The 15,948-nt window shown below is 44.6% G+C and overlaps 1 long non-coding RNA gene across 1 annotated transcript in view; it reads left to right on the top strand.

Annotated features, from left to right (window-relative positions):
- Positions 1-9,408, top strand: part of LOC122554613 — a 27,577-nt gene extending 18,169 nt beyond the window's left edge. The window contains exon 4 of the long non-coding RNA XR_006313037.1: positions 9,232-9,408. This is a non-coding gene — a long non-coding RNA (uncharacterized LOC122554613). The remainder of the gene's footprint in view (positions 1-9,231) is intronic.
- The last annotated feature ends 6,540 nt before the right edge of the window (positions 9,409-15,948 follow it).

Below are 15,948 nucleotides of genomic sequence, written 5' to 3' on the forward strand. Positions count from 1 at the left end.
CCGGGATCTCTGTAATGGGGTCCGGGGTCTCTGTAACAGGCTCCGGGGTCTCTGTAACAGACTCCGGGGTCTCTGTAACAGACTCCGGGGTCTCTGTAACAGGCTCCGGGATCTCTGTAATGGGCTCCAGGATCTCTGTAACAGGCTCCGCGATCTCTGTAATGGGCTCCGGGGTCTCTGTAACAGGCGCCGGGGTCTCTGTAACAGGCTCTGGGGTCTCTTTAATGGGCTCCGGAGTCTCTGTAACAGGGCCCGGGGTCTCTGTAACAGGCTCTGGGGTCTCTGTGACAAGACCCGGGATCTCTGTAAAAAACTCCGGGGTCTCGATAACAGACTTTGGGGTCTCTATAACAGACTCCTGGGATTGTATAACAGACTCTGGGGTCTCTGTAACAGACTCTGGGGTCTCTGTAACAGGCTCTGAGGTCTCTGTAACAGGCCCCGGGGTCTCTGTAACAGACTCCGGGGTCTCTGTAACAGACTCCTGGCTCTCTGTAACAGGCTCCGGGGTCTCTGTAACAGACTCTGGGGTCTCTGTAACAGACTCCTGGCTCTCTGTAACAGACTCTGGGGTCTCTGTAACAGACTCCTGGCTCTCTGTAACAGGCTCCGGGGTCTCTATAACAGACTCTGGGGTCTCTGTAACAGACTCTGGGGTCTCTGTAACAGACTCCGGGGTCTCTGTAACAGGTTCCTGGGTCTCTGTAACTGGCTCAGGGGTCTCTGTAACAGACTCCGGGGTCTATGTAATGAGCCCCCAGCTCTCTGTAACAGGCCCAGGGGTCTCTGTAACAACTCCAGGGTCTCTGTAACACTCTCCAGAGTCTTTCTAATGGGCGCCGGGGTCTCTGTAACAGGCCCCAGGGTCTGTGTAACAGGCTATGTGTTTTTTGTAACAGACTCCAGGGTCTCTGTAACAGGCTCCGGGGTCTCAGCAACATGCTCCTGGGGTTACAGTAACATGTTCCGTGGTCTCTGTAACATGTTCCGGGGTCTCTGTAACAGGCTCCGGGGTCTCGGTAACATGCTCCTGGGGTCACAGTAACATGTTCCGGGTTCTCTGTAATGGACTCCAGGGCCTTGATTACGTGTCTCTGCTGCCACCCTCCTGCTACTGCTGCATCCGAACGGGAGCTGTGGACCTGGGGAGGCATGTGTTCCGTCCCTCCTATTCTCTATCCAACGCTCCTCCAGACATTCCTGCCAGTTCAATATCATTCCCTTTCACCAAAGTTCCCAATTGAAGTTCACACAGTTGACGAATCAATAGCCACCTTTGCATTGTAGGTACCATTACTCTCTGGTTCAAGATCTGGAAACCAGCTGACCAGAAAGCCAGTCGGAAGGAAAGATGACAAGAATAACTCTCTCACTCTGAGAGCTGCCATACAGCTATCAAAGGAAACAGATGAATTTCAACTAACTATAAAGTCGAACGATCAACATTTCACCAATCACACCTTCACAGGTTTTATTAGTTCTTATTTAGGGCTGAGATGAGGAAGCAATTCTTTTGGTCCTTCAGGTGCCCGGGCCTAGCTGCCGACCTGAAGCCTTGGCCCAGCCTGTGAGTCCAGGCAGGGGGAATCAGCCCGGGACCCGCTCCTTGCTGGTCAGGAGAGCCTGACCTGGGGTGGAACCCTATCTGGCTCCTCCTGATATTCCTGCTGTTGGAGGCCTCCTCCACCACCCAATACTCTCCAGGCTTTAAAGAGAAGAAAACAAAGGAAAGAGAGAAACAAAATAGCAGAAGGTGAAAGAAGAAAAGGAGAAAGGATGAGCCCCAAGCTCAGCCCAGGTACTCCACCGCCATCTTGAATTAGTATGAAGGCAGGATGGCAATACTAGATGCAGGGAGGATGTTTCCTTTGGATGGGGGGAGCCTAGAACCAAGGGTTACAGCCTCAGGATAGGGAGTAGGCTATTTAGGACTGAAATGAGGAAGCAATTCTTTCAGACAGAGGGTGGTTAACCTGTAGAATACATGCCACAGGAGACCTTGGAGGCCAGGCCACTGAAAATATTCAAGAAAGAAATGTATAATGTCTTTACATATTGAAGAAGTTTAGAGTATGGAGAGAAATTAGGAATATGGTGTTCAGATAAAGGATCAGCCATGATCATATTGAATGCGAGATCAAGCTTAAAGGGCCGAATGGTCTATTCCTGCTCTTAGTTTCTACGTTTCTGTATTACTCAATGTTTAAAGTGATTCACTGCTTGAATTGGACAGAAGTGCATTGGGAGTGTTTCTGGACTGTTTCTGTCAGGGTTTCCTCAATGATTGTGCAACACTTGACCCTGAACATTTTCTGGAGGTGAAGTATTCCGAAAACAAGCACTGTGCCTTTCTAACCTGCTAGATATCTTGTAGAAGTCGTGATTTGGAGATGCTGGTGTTGGACTGAGGTATACAAAGTTAAAAATCACACAACACCAGGTTATAGTCCAACAGGTTTATTTGGAAGCACTAGCTTTCGCAGCTCTCCTCTTTCATCAGGTGTTTCAGTAAGAGAAAAGGCTTGCTTGATCATTGCTCAGAACTTCTTCTTAGTTTGACGGAGGATGATGTGAGGTCAGGCAGAGTCATCATCTGTTGCTGTCAGAGAGAAGAACAAGAGGCTGATTGTAAGGCACTTTCTATCCTTACCCTGTACAGTCTAGCCCTCTTCACCTCGGACCTCCAATGCCCATATCTAAGAACATGTGTGCCCTCTTCCTTGTTTCAGTCTGCAGTGTACTACATATCCACCAGAGCAACTCTCACCTTCCACAGTCATTGGTGAGGGGCACTCATGTGCACAGTTACCAAAAAATTTCATTGAGGCAGTACTTGAGTGGTAAACCTGCCAGTTTCTGGGTGAGCACACCCAGGGCAAGGTCAAATCACAGTAATCAGCAATACAGAGCAAAACTGTGTGCTAAATTCAGAATTTCAAATAGGTTTGTCATATTATAGTGCAGTAACATTTAGTGCTTGCTTTCACCCTTTTCTCAAAAGAAATCCCTTAACTTTGTCAGACTTTGAACTGTTCATAAAACATTTAAGACACTTCTGCAAGGAATGTCAGTAAAAGCAGCAGAAAACAGACCGCTGTAATAAACACTGCACTGACACCTATTCAGAATTGATTATGGAGTTGAAGTCTGTGTGATTAATACATGTTCTGGTCAGCAGTCGAGAGTTGAAAGTGCGGACAAGGGATTCAGATTGATTGATTGTGCACTCATTGTGATTTTATTTAATCTATTCTTCTAATCAACCTGTTCGAAGATGTTATTACACACCTCTGGAGCAGCTGGGATTTGGGTCTCTTAGTTCATCGTCTGGGCACCACAAAAGGGCCCCCATACAATTACAGGTACACAATCCGTTATCCGAAATTCCGAAATCCAAAAAGCTCCGAAATTCGAAGATGATTTTGGGAAGGTTTTTTTTCTGCGTAACAAGGTTGTTTGGCGTGCGAACAGGTGACCCAACTCCACACCCACTCGACTCATGTCACTCAGATGTGATGTGGCCCAGCACTGGCAGGCATCAATTGTGTCTCAGTGCTCGTACTAGTCACACGTGGGTATGTTGCTTGGTAAGGCATTTTTAATTCACTGTGAAAATGCTATTTATTCTGAAATCCAAAAAAATTCCAAAATCCGATAAACAACTGGCCCAAGAATTTCAGATAAAGGGTTGTGTACCTGTACAATTTTGGATCCTTGCCATGATTAGAAACTACTTGCTGAAAATGTGTTGCTGGAAAAGCGCAGCAGGTCAGGCAGCATCCAAGGAACAGGAGAATCGACGTTTCGGGCATAAGCCCTTCTTCAGGAATGCTTGCTGTCAATTTGTGTGCATGTATCTGTAATACTTGTGTGTTCTTGTAGGTCTCATTTGTTCTTATTTATTTAATCTCATCTCATTTTCAATAGTTGTTGACTCTCTCATTATATCTCATTAAACTGAAGTCAAGAATGGTCTGCTTGCATTTCTTCTGATGCAAGAGCAAAAGAGTTAATGAGAAATAATACAAACACATCCAATCAGATAACTCTCTATCAGGTAGGTACAGACCCTTGTCCCATATCCAGACAGATACAGTTCAGTGTAGCTCAGTTCAACACAACATTTGGAACTCTGCTCATGTTCCTCAGCCAGATACAGTCCAACATATATCACGTGAAATAATTAACTACTTTGGTGGAGATGACTTCAAAAAGGGAGACCTAATTTATCCCTTCCCATTTTTCAATGGACTGTATTGAAGGCAGTAGTCTCATGGTGAATACATGTCATATCACAGGTATGATATTATATATTATACAGACTTTGTTTCAGATTTCCAGCGTTTGCAATATGTTGCTTTTCTCATATATGATTGACTGGGGTTTGCAAAGACTTGAAGCTCGTCTGACGGTAAGAGGGATGTTATAGAGTCATACAACACAGAAACAGACCCTTCAGTCCAACCAACCCATGCCGATCATAATCCCAAAATAAACAAGTCCAACCTGCCTGCTCCTAGCCCATATTCCTCCAAACCATTCCTATTCATGTATGTATCCAAGTGTCTTTTAAACCCACATCCACCATTTCCTCAGGAAGTTCATTCCACACGTGAGCCACCTTCTGTGGAAAGATTTGCCCCCATGTCTTTTTTATATCTAATTTTTGAAAAGACCATAAATGAAAAATAAAGGGGTCATTGTTCTGTTGGCAAGAAAGGTCTATTGTTTGAGAAAGAACAACATATTAGAATTATTGCAACCATGATGAGAGACAGATGGGGAGAAATTATTAATAGAGGAGCATCTTGGGCAAATTGTTCTAATAAATTTACTTAAACATGGAACAAAATGATCAATGAATTGTCTCATGATTAGAGTAAGACTGTGGATCTTAAAACACACTTGGGTGGCTATGATATTGGTCAGCGTGATTTTTAAAATATCTTGGTCGAGTCAACTCATGTCAGGAAGCTCTTCTGCACTATGAGTGTTGTTGGTCCTGTTATAGCAGGTTAATCACGAGGCAGGAGTGTGGGATTAAATCTAATTTTGACTTCACCCAACGATCTCGCAGTGTTTCTTTTCCCTCCTGCAAAGGTCTGTGAATCACAATGAAGGTTGGGTACAGTGCCCGGTTTCCTTATTCTTGAATGAAGCAGCATTTAGATACCAGCCTTGTGAGAAAGATTGATCCCGCACCAAATGCGGAGCTGCTTTTCAGCTGTGCAGTGCAGCTGATGGGATCCGATTTTTGGCAGATCACGGCAAGATTTGCCTCCATAGAGACTGGCATGATCGCCGGCAACTGAAGAGACCGATTCTTGAAGATTCCTTGCATCGGCAGCTTGGCGTCTGTTTTGTTTCAATATTGCGGGTTGCTTCCCTGGTCGTGGTGCATCAGCTCTCTCTGGCAGTTCCCTTCCTGTCGGTCAGAAAAAGACATTTTCTCAACTGGTCCTTAAAGTATTTGAGAAGGAGCTGTAATCTTGCTAATCAGAGCACAATTCACCAGAAACGTTGCTTTTGGCATTCTAGAATCCTTCCTCCGTGACAGGGTCTTGCCCGTTGCGACTGGTATTTTTATAGAATGCATTCAATGCTTGGCACATTGCTCTGATGAAGACTTGACTGTTCACACTGCCAGCTGATGTTTCCAATGGATTAAAGTCAACAATGATGGGAGCACTCCAGCAGTTGCAGTTATTTCTTGCAAAAGACCAAGGATTCAGACCCATATACTGACAACTGTTCTGTATACCTGATGTCTGGCAGAGATTCTTCTCAAATAATTCACTAGACACTCTTCGAAAGCAGCCAAAAGAACTATTGACTTTCATTAGTCAATTGTCAATGTCTTTGTTCATTAGGTAGATAGGTAAACTGTTCATTAAGAAATAATGTGTAAGTGCCACGGGCCACAAACTTTTAATTGAAACTCAATCAAGGTTTCTTTACTGACATGGAGGAGATAAAAACCTGAAAGAACAAGAAGGACAATAGACGTCTTGAAGGCACAATTTATTTTGCTGGGATCTCAGAGATATGGGGCCACATGTTAAGTAGTACAGCTTCTGCTTTGTTGACTTTTACAACAAACACAGCCATTTAAATTTTTAATTTGTTAAGTGTAGTTGGAATCTTTGTTTGCTGTTTGGGGAATTTTAACTTAATCACCTCAGCCTCTAGAAGAAAAATATTTTAAGGGACCACTTTTCAATTCTCAGTGGAAACCTGGCTGAAGGGGGCAAGATGACAGGGTGGGGCTCCTTGTCAGAGCTCTCATGAATGGCTCCAATAGCACGCTAATCACTCTGGGTGGGAAATGTTCACTAACTGTGGGAAATGTTCACATTCAGGTTTGGCAGACCAGAGGACATTGAAACTAAATGTTAAAGGGGAGGTTTTGGCCTGATGAGGCTTTAATTTACCTTGAGGGACACGGAGGAACAATATTAACCTGCTTTCATGATTCCTGGCAGCTTAGCCTGCTTGTTAGCTTCTTTGCTCAGTGGCTTCCTTGATCAGAGATTTGTTAAAATGTTATTAGGAAGTCATGTCTGTTCATTGTTGGTAGACATCTCAAAAGGCTGATGAGAAACCATAGCCAGGTAATTGTTGACAGAGAATTCCAGTCAGGCATCAAATTTCAAAGTTAGGGAAATAATGGTGTAAAAGGTAAAATCACCATAATCCCATTGGGCTGCTCTCTGTTGTTGGGGGTCAGCGAGAGACAACTGGTGGTAGTTTAACCTGAGGATCAGCACTCCTCAGGTGAAAGGAAAGATTGAGAAGGAGAGCTGCTCATGGTGACCTCAGCCAGTGGTGGGAATTGAGCCCAGGTGGTTAGCATCAGTTCATAATCACAAACTGGCCATCCAGTCACTTGAGCTAACAAAGCTAATGTTCTGGTTTGAGCCATGTCATGGCAGATAGTGAAATTATTATTAAATTTAAAAATAAAACTTTACTCACGATGTCCAAACTCAACCATCACCTCCCACTTATCAAAGAGAGGACACATTGCAGAAAGTTGTTTTACAATTTATACTCTTGGTCTCCTTCCTCATGCCCACTTGATGAAAGAGGCTCTAATTCTTCCTCTTTCCCTGAATAAAACAAACTGAGTCTTCTCTCCTTTTCTGCATTCTTTCTATCACCCTCACCCCCTCAGAATAAACTGGTACCTCTCTTCCTCAGCAGCCCCACTAGATCAAAGTGGTTCATTGTTCCCCAGCCCTGTTAGTCACCCACTTTTAATGACTTTCCTTCTCTCTAGCCCCCTAGTCGAACCCCTGGCCCCATCTCTCAGTCCTCTCTGATGCAACGCCTCTAGCTCTTACAACCTCCATTGATGTAAATGACCTGGGTGCAGGCACAATCAAAAGTGTTTTTGAGATTTTGGAGAAGATTTGTAGCTCAGGTCATGGTTCAGGTTGTAAGTTTGCTCGCTGAGCTGGTGGATTTTCCTCAGATGTTTTGTCACCATGCAAGGTGAGATAATCAGTGAGCCTCCTTTGAAGCACTTGTATTGTGCCCTGCTTGCTATTTATCTGTCTGAGTCTGTTGTGGTGGGTGATAACAATTCCGGTTCTTTTTCTGACAGGTTGGTAAATGGGGTCCAAATCGATACGTTTATTGATGGAGTTCCGGTTTGAATGCTAGGTCTCTAGGAATTTCCGTGTGTGTCTTTGTTTAGCCTGACCCAGGATGGATGTGTTGTCCCAGTTGAACTGGTGTCCTTCTGTGTCTGTGTGTATGGATACCAGTGATAGTTGGTCATGTCTTTTGGTGGTTAGTTGGTGCTCATGTATCCTGGTGGTTAGTTTCCTGTCTGTTTGTCTAATGTAATGTTTGTTGCAGTCCTTATAGGATATTTTCTTTATGGCATTCGTTCTGCTGGTTGTTAGCACGCAGTCCTTTAAATTCATCAGCAGCTGTTCAGTGAGTGTGGCGGTAGGTTTGTGTACTACCACGATGCCTCGGGGCCGGAGAAGCCTGATCGTCATCCCTGAGATGTCTTGAATGTGTGGCAAGGTGGCTAGAGCCTCTGGGCATGTTGTGTCTTCTTGCTTAGATCTGTTGTGTGAGAATTGGCAGACTATGCTTATTGGATACCTGTTGTTCCTGAATACTTCGTATAGGTGTTTTTCCTCAGCTTCTCGTAGTTCCTGGGTACATCAGTGTGTTGGAGCTCATTTAAATAATGTCCTGATGTGGCTCTGTTTGTGGGTGTTGGGTTGATTGCTCCTGCAGTTGAGTACCTGGTCAATGTGTGTGTGTGGCTTTCCTAGCCAGTCTCCTTTCCAGTAGACACTGGTCTGCAGTTCTTCATTGGCTTTTGGTTCTGCTGTGACATCTAGGAAGGGGAGTCTGTTAATTATTCTCTTCCTCTTTGGAGGACTTTATACCAGTAAGGATGTTGTTTATGTGTTTGTGGGTTTCTTCGCATTTGTTGTGTTTCGTGATGACAAAGTTTGGGCTGGGTCATGGGAAGGGCTGTTTGTTCTAACCTCCTCATAACTGCTTCTGCTAAAAGTCCTGACATGAGTGATCCCATAGGCATCCCGTTGATTTGCTTGTAGTTCTTGTTGTTGGGGGTGAAGTAGATAGTGAGGCATAGGTCTATTAGTTTGAGGTTGTTGTCCTTGCTGATGGAGCTGGTACTATCAGGTGTTTGTGTCCTTAGTTTGTCTAGCAGTGAGGGCAGTGTTTCTTTGGCCAGGGTGATGTTTATTGATGTAAATAGGGTCATCACATCAGAGGAAACCATGACGGCATTGTCCTCTACCTTGGTGTCTTTGATGATGTTAAGGAATTCCTTGGTGGGTGGATGGAGTGGGTTCAGTCTTCTCCTAGGTGTTTCAGTTTGCATTGCAGTTCCTTTGCTAGTCTGTATGTCAGTGCACCGGAAGTGAGACTCTGCGTTTGAGGGAGGTCCCTTCTTTATGTACCTTTGGTAATCCATAGAAACGGGATGTGTTACATCCTTCAGGTTTCTTTCTTTGGAGGTCTTGCTAATTTCATCTGTCTTGTGAAGTTTCCTCAGGGCATCCGTAATGCAGGTTTTTTTTAGCTGTGGAGTCAGATCCATCGCCACCTGTTGGTAGGTGTCGGTACCTGCAAGTAGTGTGTTTGCTTTTTCAATGTATTGTGTTCTGTTCAGGATTAATGTCATTTGCCCTTTGTCTGCTGGTAGGTTTATGATATTTCTGTCTTTTCTGATTCTAGCCAAAGAAACAATGGCCTCACTGCTAGATGAACCAAGGGCACGAACGCTTGTCTGCACTAATTCCATCAACAAGGACAACATCATCAAACTAGAAGACCTGTGCCTCACCCCCACCTTCATTTACCTATCCCCTTCCAAGCTATATTTCCCCCAGCCCCATCCCCCTCCCGTTTATCTCTCAGCCCTGCCCCCACATTCCTGATGAAGAGCTTATGCCTGAAACATCAACTCTCCTGATCCTCGGATGCTGCCTGGCTGGCTGTGCTTTTCCAGCACCACACTTTTTGACTCTGATACCCAGCATCTGCTGTCCTCACTTTCTCCTGTGCCTCACAACTCACTTTACCTTCAATGAAAAGAACTAGAAACAAATCAATGGGATGCCTATGAGATCATCGAGGTCAGGACTTTCAGCAGAAACAATTATGCAGAGGTTAGAACAAACAGCCCTTCCTATAATCCAGCCCAAACTTTGGGTCTGCTATGTGGATGACAGCTTTGTCATCATGAAATGCAACAAATGAGAAGAAACCCACAAACACATGAACAACATCCTTACTAGTATAAAGTTCTCCAAAGAGGAGGAGAACAGTAACAGACTCCCCTTCCTAGACGCCACAGTCGAATGAAAAGCCAATGAAGAGCTGCAGACCGGAGTCTACAGGAAAGCCATACACACTGACCAGGTACTCAACTACAGGAGCAATTGTCCCAACACCCACAAATGGAGCTGCATCAGGACATTAGTTAAATGAGCCGCACCATATTGCAGCACCCAGGAACTATGAGAAGCCAAGGAAAAGCACCTATATGATGTGATGAAGAACAACAGGTACCCAATAAGCGCAGTCCGTCAATTCCTACACAAAGACCTAAACAAGAAGACACAACACGCCCAGAAACTACCCTGCCATACGTTAAAGACATTTCAGAGATGACGACAAGGCTACTCTGGCCCTTAGGCATCATGGTAGCTCACAAACCTACCACCACACTGAAACAGCTCCTGATGAATTTAAAGGACCCCATACCAAATCTAGCAGAACAAACTTCATATGCAAAATATCCTCCAAGGACTGCAACAACCATTACATTGGACAAATGGACAGGAAACTAGCCACCAGGATACATGAGTACCAATTAGCCACCAAAAGACATGACCAACTATCACGAGTAACATTACACACAGATGAAGAAGGGCACCAGTTCAACTGGGACAATACATCCATCCTGGGTCAGGCTAAACAAAGACATGCATGGGAATTCCTAGAGGCCGGGCGTTCAAACTGGAACCTCATTAACAAACAAATAGATTTGGACAGCATTTACCAACCTCTCAGAAACAGAACTGGGAATGATATCACCCACCACAGCAAACCGAGACAGAGAAATAGTAAGGGGATAGAATACCAACATTTCACCGGAGACTCACTGATGATGTTACTGAGCATGGTGATGAAATGTCTGAGAACAAATCCACCAGCTCAGCGAGCAAACTTGCGACCTGAAACAAAAGGGTATTGCAATTTGCAGGGATCAAATTAAGGGAGGAGCAACTTACCACAGATGCTGGAATCTGTACTGAAAATAAAAAATGCTGGAAATCACAACAGGTCAGGCAGCATCCATGGAGAGAGAGCAAGCAAATGTTTTGGGTCTCGATGAGTCTACATCAAACAAAGGGATCTAGCAAATGGTCTGAAAGAGGGAACAGAAGCTGAAGATTATTGAGGAAGCATGAAGGGAAAAGTAATTTTGTTCACACAGGTTTTTGTACTATGGAATACTTTATTTCATTAAGGATACACATGATGTGAATCACCCCAAACCTGTATCCCCATTCTAAGTGATTAAAGACTTAACAGCAATCTAGGTTTGTTCAATACATTGCATCAGTTGTATGACACTTGGATCTTTTCCTATAAATTCAGTGTCCTATGATCCTGCCCCACTAGCTACCTGATGAAGGAGCAGCGCTCCAAAAGCTTGTACTACTAAACAAACCTGTTGGACTATAACCTGTGATTTTTAACTTTATCATTGAGGTACCAATTATAATCTAATTGAAAAGGGAAAATATGAATGATGCACGATCAACTGAAAATTTCTCTAAACCAGCGGAAGTTGAGGGAGAGGTATTGGGGAGGGAGGCAAGTGGGCACAAACTTTACTCCATCTTAATTTTCAACTTTGCTCTCAGCTATGCAGATAGTGCCATCAGAACAGCAAGAGTTGATGTCAAGTGCTAATGATTGATAAGTCTGGAGATATTAAGGGCACAGTGGAACTGCTGGCAATCTTCAACAAAGCTCATTTTAAGTTGCACACAGTTGGCACAAAGATGTGACGAAGGATCATTTGTCTTCAAATTTGATCAAAGTATCAGCATGGAATGGAATGCTGGCCTCTTGCCACTAGAGCTGAAAATGTGTTGCTGGAAAAGCGCAGCAGGTCAGGCAGCATCCAAGGAGCAGGAGAATCGACGTTTTGGGCATGAGCCCTTCTTCAGGAAGGGCTCTTCTCCTCTGCCCAGAAGCTCTTCATCCATCATCTCCTCTGCCCAGAAGCTCTTCAGCCATGAGTCCCTTTCTCACTGCACACCCCAGGTCATCTCTGCCCAGAAGCTCTTCAGCCATGAGTCCCTCTCTCACTGCACACCCCAGGTCATCTCCTCTGCACAGAAGCTCTCAGCCTGAGTCCCTCTCTCACTGCACACCCCAGGTCATCTCCTCTGCCCAGAAGCTCTTCAGTCATCATCTCCTCTGCACAGAAGCTCTTCAGCCATGAGTCCCTCTCTCACTACACACCCCAGGTCATCTCTGCCCAGAAGCTCTTCAGCCTGAGTCCCTCTCTCACTGCACATCCCAAGTCATCTCCTCTGCCCAGAAGCTCTCAGCCTGAGTCCCTCTCTCACTGCACACCCCAGGTCATCTCCTCTGCACAGAAGCTCTCAGCCTGAGTCCCTCTCTCACTGCACACCCCAGCTCATCTCCTCTACACAGAAGCTCTCAGCCTGAGTCCCTCTCACTGCACACCCCAAGTCATCTCCTCTGCACAGAAGCTCTCAGCCTGAGTGCAAGGGTGCCTTCCTTGAAGAAGCTCTCTTCCTCCCTCTACAAGGATTTCAGTGAGTCCCTCTCTCACTGCCCACCCCAGGTCATCTCCTCTGCCCAGAAGCTCTTCAGCCACGTTCTCAAACAGACTCGCTACCCCCAGAAGCTCTTCAGCCTGAGTCCCTCTCTCACTGCACACCCCAGGTCATCTCGTCTGCCCAGAACCTCTTCAGCCCTCGAAGATTTTAACCTACTGCGAATCCTCTTGCAAGGATGCCTTCCTTGAAGAAGCTCTCTTCCTCCCTCTACAAGGATTTCAATGAGTCCCTCTCTCACTGCACACCCCAGGTCATCTCCTCTGCCCAGAAGCTCTTCAGTCCTTGGATGCTGCCTGACCTGCTGCACTTTTCCAGCAACACATTTTCAGCTCTGATCTCCAGCATCTGCAGTCCTCACTTTCTCCTCTTGCCACTAGAGGCCAGCAGGAATTAAGAATTTACCACCTTTCAGGCCTTGAAGACACACATTAATAACAGACATTTATGTATCAGGAACTAAAGCAAGGAATGCAGCAGTGAGCAAAGCATTTTACCTGATTGTGAAGTCTGAAATGTAAATTTAAGCAAAAAAATTCAATAACACATGTTAAGAAAGAACCTGCTGTTCTATTAGTAGTTTTTAAAGTCTCGTGGCTTTAAAGAGAGATAATAAAGGGATGATCACCTTATTGTGATTGTATTATAGAACCGCTAATAGTCAGAGGGAAATTGAGAAACAAATTTGTAAGGAGATCTCAGTTATTTGTAAGGATAATAGGGTGGTTATGGTAGGGAAATTTAACTTTCCAAACATAGACAGGGACTGCCATAGTGTTAAGGGTTTAGATGAAGAGGAATTTGTTAAGTGTGTATAAGAACATTTTCTGATTCAGTATGTGGATGTACGTACTGGAGAAGGTGCAAAACTTGACCTACTCTTGGGAAATAAGGCAGGGCAGGTGACTGAGGTGTCAGTGGGGGAGCACTTTGGGGCTATTTGATTTAAAATAGTGATGGAAAAGGATAAACCAGATCTAAAAGTTGAAGTTCTCAATTGGAGAAAGGCCAATTTTGACGGTATTAGGAAAGAACTTTAAAAAGCTGATTGGGGGCAGATGTTCGCAGGTAAAGAGACGGCTGGAAAATGGGAAGCCTTCAGAAATGAGATAACAAGAGTGCAGAGACAGTATATTCCTGTTAGGGTGAAAGGGAAAGCTGGATGATGAAAGAAATTGAGGGTTTGGTTAAGAAAAAGAAGGAAGCATATGTCAGGTATAGACAGGATAGATCAATTGAATCCTTAGAAGAGTGTAAAGGCAGTAGGAGTATACTTAAGAGGGAAATCAGGAGGGGAAAAAGGAGACATGAGATAGCTTTGTCAAATAGAGTTAAGGAGAATCCAAAGGGTTTTAACAAATACATTAAGAACAAAAGGGTAACTAAGAATAGAACATGGCCCCTCAAAATCAGCAAGGCAGCCTTTGTGTGGAGCCGCAGGACATGGAGGAGATACTAAACGAGTATTTTGTATCAGTATTTACTGTGGGAAAGGATATGGAAGATATAGAATGTAGGGAAATAGATGGTGACATCTAGAAAAATGTACATATTACAGAGAAGGAATTGCTGGATGTCTTGGAACACTTAAAAGTGGATAAATACCCAGGACCTGATCAGATGTACCTGAGAACTCTATGGGAAGCTAGTGAGGTCATTGCTGGGCCTTTGAGATATTTGTATCATCGATAGTCACAAATGAGGTATTGGAAGACTGGAGGTTTGCTAACGTGGTGCCACTATTTAAAAAAGGTGGTAAGGACAAGCCAGAGAACTATAGACCAGTGAGCCTGATGTCAGTGGTGGGCAAGTTGTTGGAGGAATCCTGCAGTACAGGATGTACATGTATTTGGAAAGGCAAGGACTGATTATGGATAGTCAACATGGCTTTCTACGTGGGAAATCAGGTCTCAGAAACTTGATTAAGTTTTTTGAAGAAGTAACAAAGAGGATTGATGAGGACAGAGCCGTAGACGTGATTTATATGGACTTCACTAAGGCCTTCGACAAGATCCCCATGGGAGACTGATTAACAAGGTTAGATCTCATGGAATAGAGAGAGAACTAGCCATTTGGATACAGAACTGGCTCAAAGATAGAAGACAGAGGGTGGTGGTGGAGGGTGGTTTTTCAGACTGGAGGCCTGTGACCAGTGGAGTGTCACAAGGATCGATGCTGGGTCCACTACTTTTTGTGATGTATATAAATGATTAGGATGTGAGCTGAAGAGGTATTGTTAGTAAATTTGTAGATGACACCAAAATTGGAGATGTAGTGGTTACCTCAGATTACCTCAGATTACATGGGTTCTTGACCAGATGGGCCAATGGGCTGAGGAGTGGCAGATGGAGTTTAATTTTGATAAATGCAAGGTGCTGCATTTTGGGAAAGCAAATCTTAGCAGGACTTATACACTTAATGGTAAGGTCCTAGGGGGTGTTGCTGAACAAAGAGACCTTAGAGTGCAGGTTCATAGCTCCTGGAAAGTGGAGTCGCAGGTAGATAGGATATTGAAGAAGGTGTTTGGTATGCTTTCTTTTATTGGTCAGAGCTTTGAGTACAGGAGTTGGGAGGTCATGTTGCGGCTGTACAGGACATTGGTTAGGCCACTGTTGGAATATTGCGTACAATTCTGGTCTCCTTCCTATCGTGTGTTGCTGGAAAAGCGCAGCAGGTCAGGCAGCATCTAGGGAACAGGAGAATCGACGTTTTGGGCATTCCTGAAGAAGGGCTAATGCCCGAAACGTCAATTCTCCTGTTCCCTAGATACTGCCTGACCTGCTGCGCTTTTCCAGCAACACATTTCCATCTCTGATCTCCAGCATCTGCAGACCTCACTTTCTCTACATAGACAAAGTCTTTTCCCTGAGTTGGGGAAGTTCAGAACTGGTGGGCACAGGTTTAGGGTGAGAGGGGAAAGATTTAAAAGAGACCTAAGGGGCAACTTTTTCACGCAGAGGGTGGTACCTGTATGGAATGAGTTGCCAGAGGAAGTGGTGGAGGCTAGTATGATTGCAACATTTAAAAGACATCTGGATGGGTATATGAATAGGAAGGGTTTGGAGGGATATGGGCTGGTTGCTGGCAGGTTGGATTGGGATATCTGGTCGACATGGACGGGTTGGACCAAAGGGTCTGTTTCTGTGCTGTACATCTCTATAACTCTATGACAGTTCTCAAAGTGCTCTCAACACACTATATATTCTAAAGCTGAATAACATTTATAATATAGGTGTTCCTCAAAAAGTATTAAAAGCGAAATAAAAATGTAAACAATATTAACAATCCAAGTGCAACTAGTTGCTGCAATGGCAGGTGAATGTGAGGACTGCAGATGCTGGAGATTACAATTAAGGGTGGGGTGCTGGAAAAGCACAGCAGGTCAAGTAGCATCCGAGGAGCAGGAGAATTGTCATTTTGGACAAAAGCCCTTCATCAAGAATGAGGCTCTGAGCCTTGGGTTGGAGAGATAAATGGAAGTGGGGTAAGGTTGGGAGGAAGGTAGCTGACAGTCAAATAGGTGGAGGGAGGTGGGGGTAAAGGTGATAGGTTGGAGCGGATAGGTGGG

This window comes from Chiloscyllium plagiosum, chromosome 11, assembly GCF_004010195.1.
Source record: "Chiloscyllium plagiosum isolate BGI_BamShark_2017 chromosome 11, ASM401019v2, whole genome shotgun sequence".
Classification (NCBI taxonomy): Eukaryota; Metazoa; Chordata; class Chondrichthyes; order Orectolobiformes; family Hemiscylliidae; genus Chiloscyllium; species Chiloscyllium plagiosum.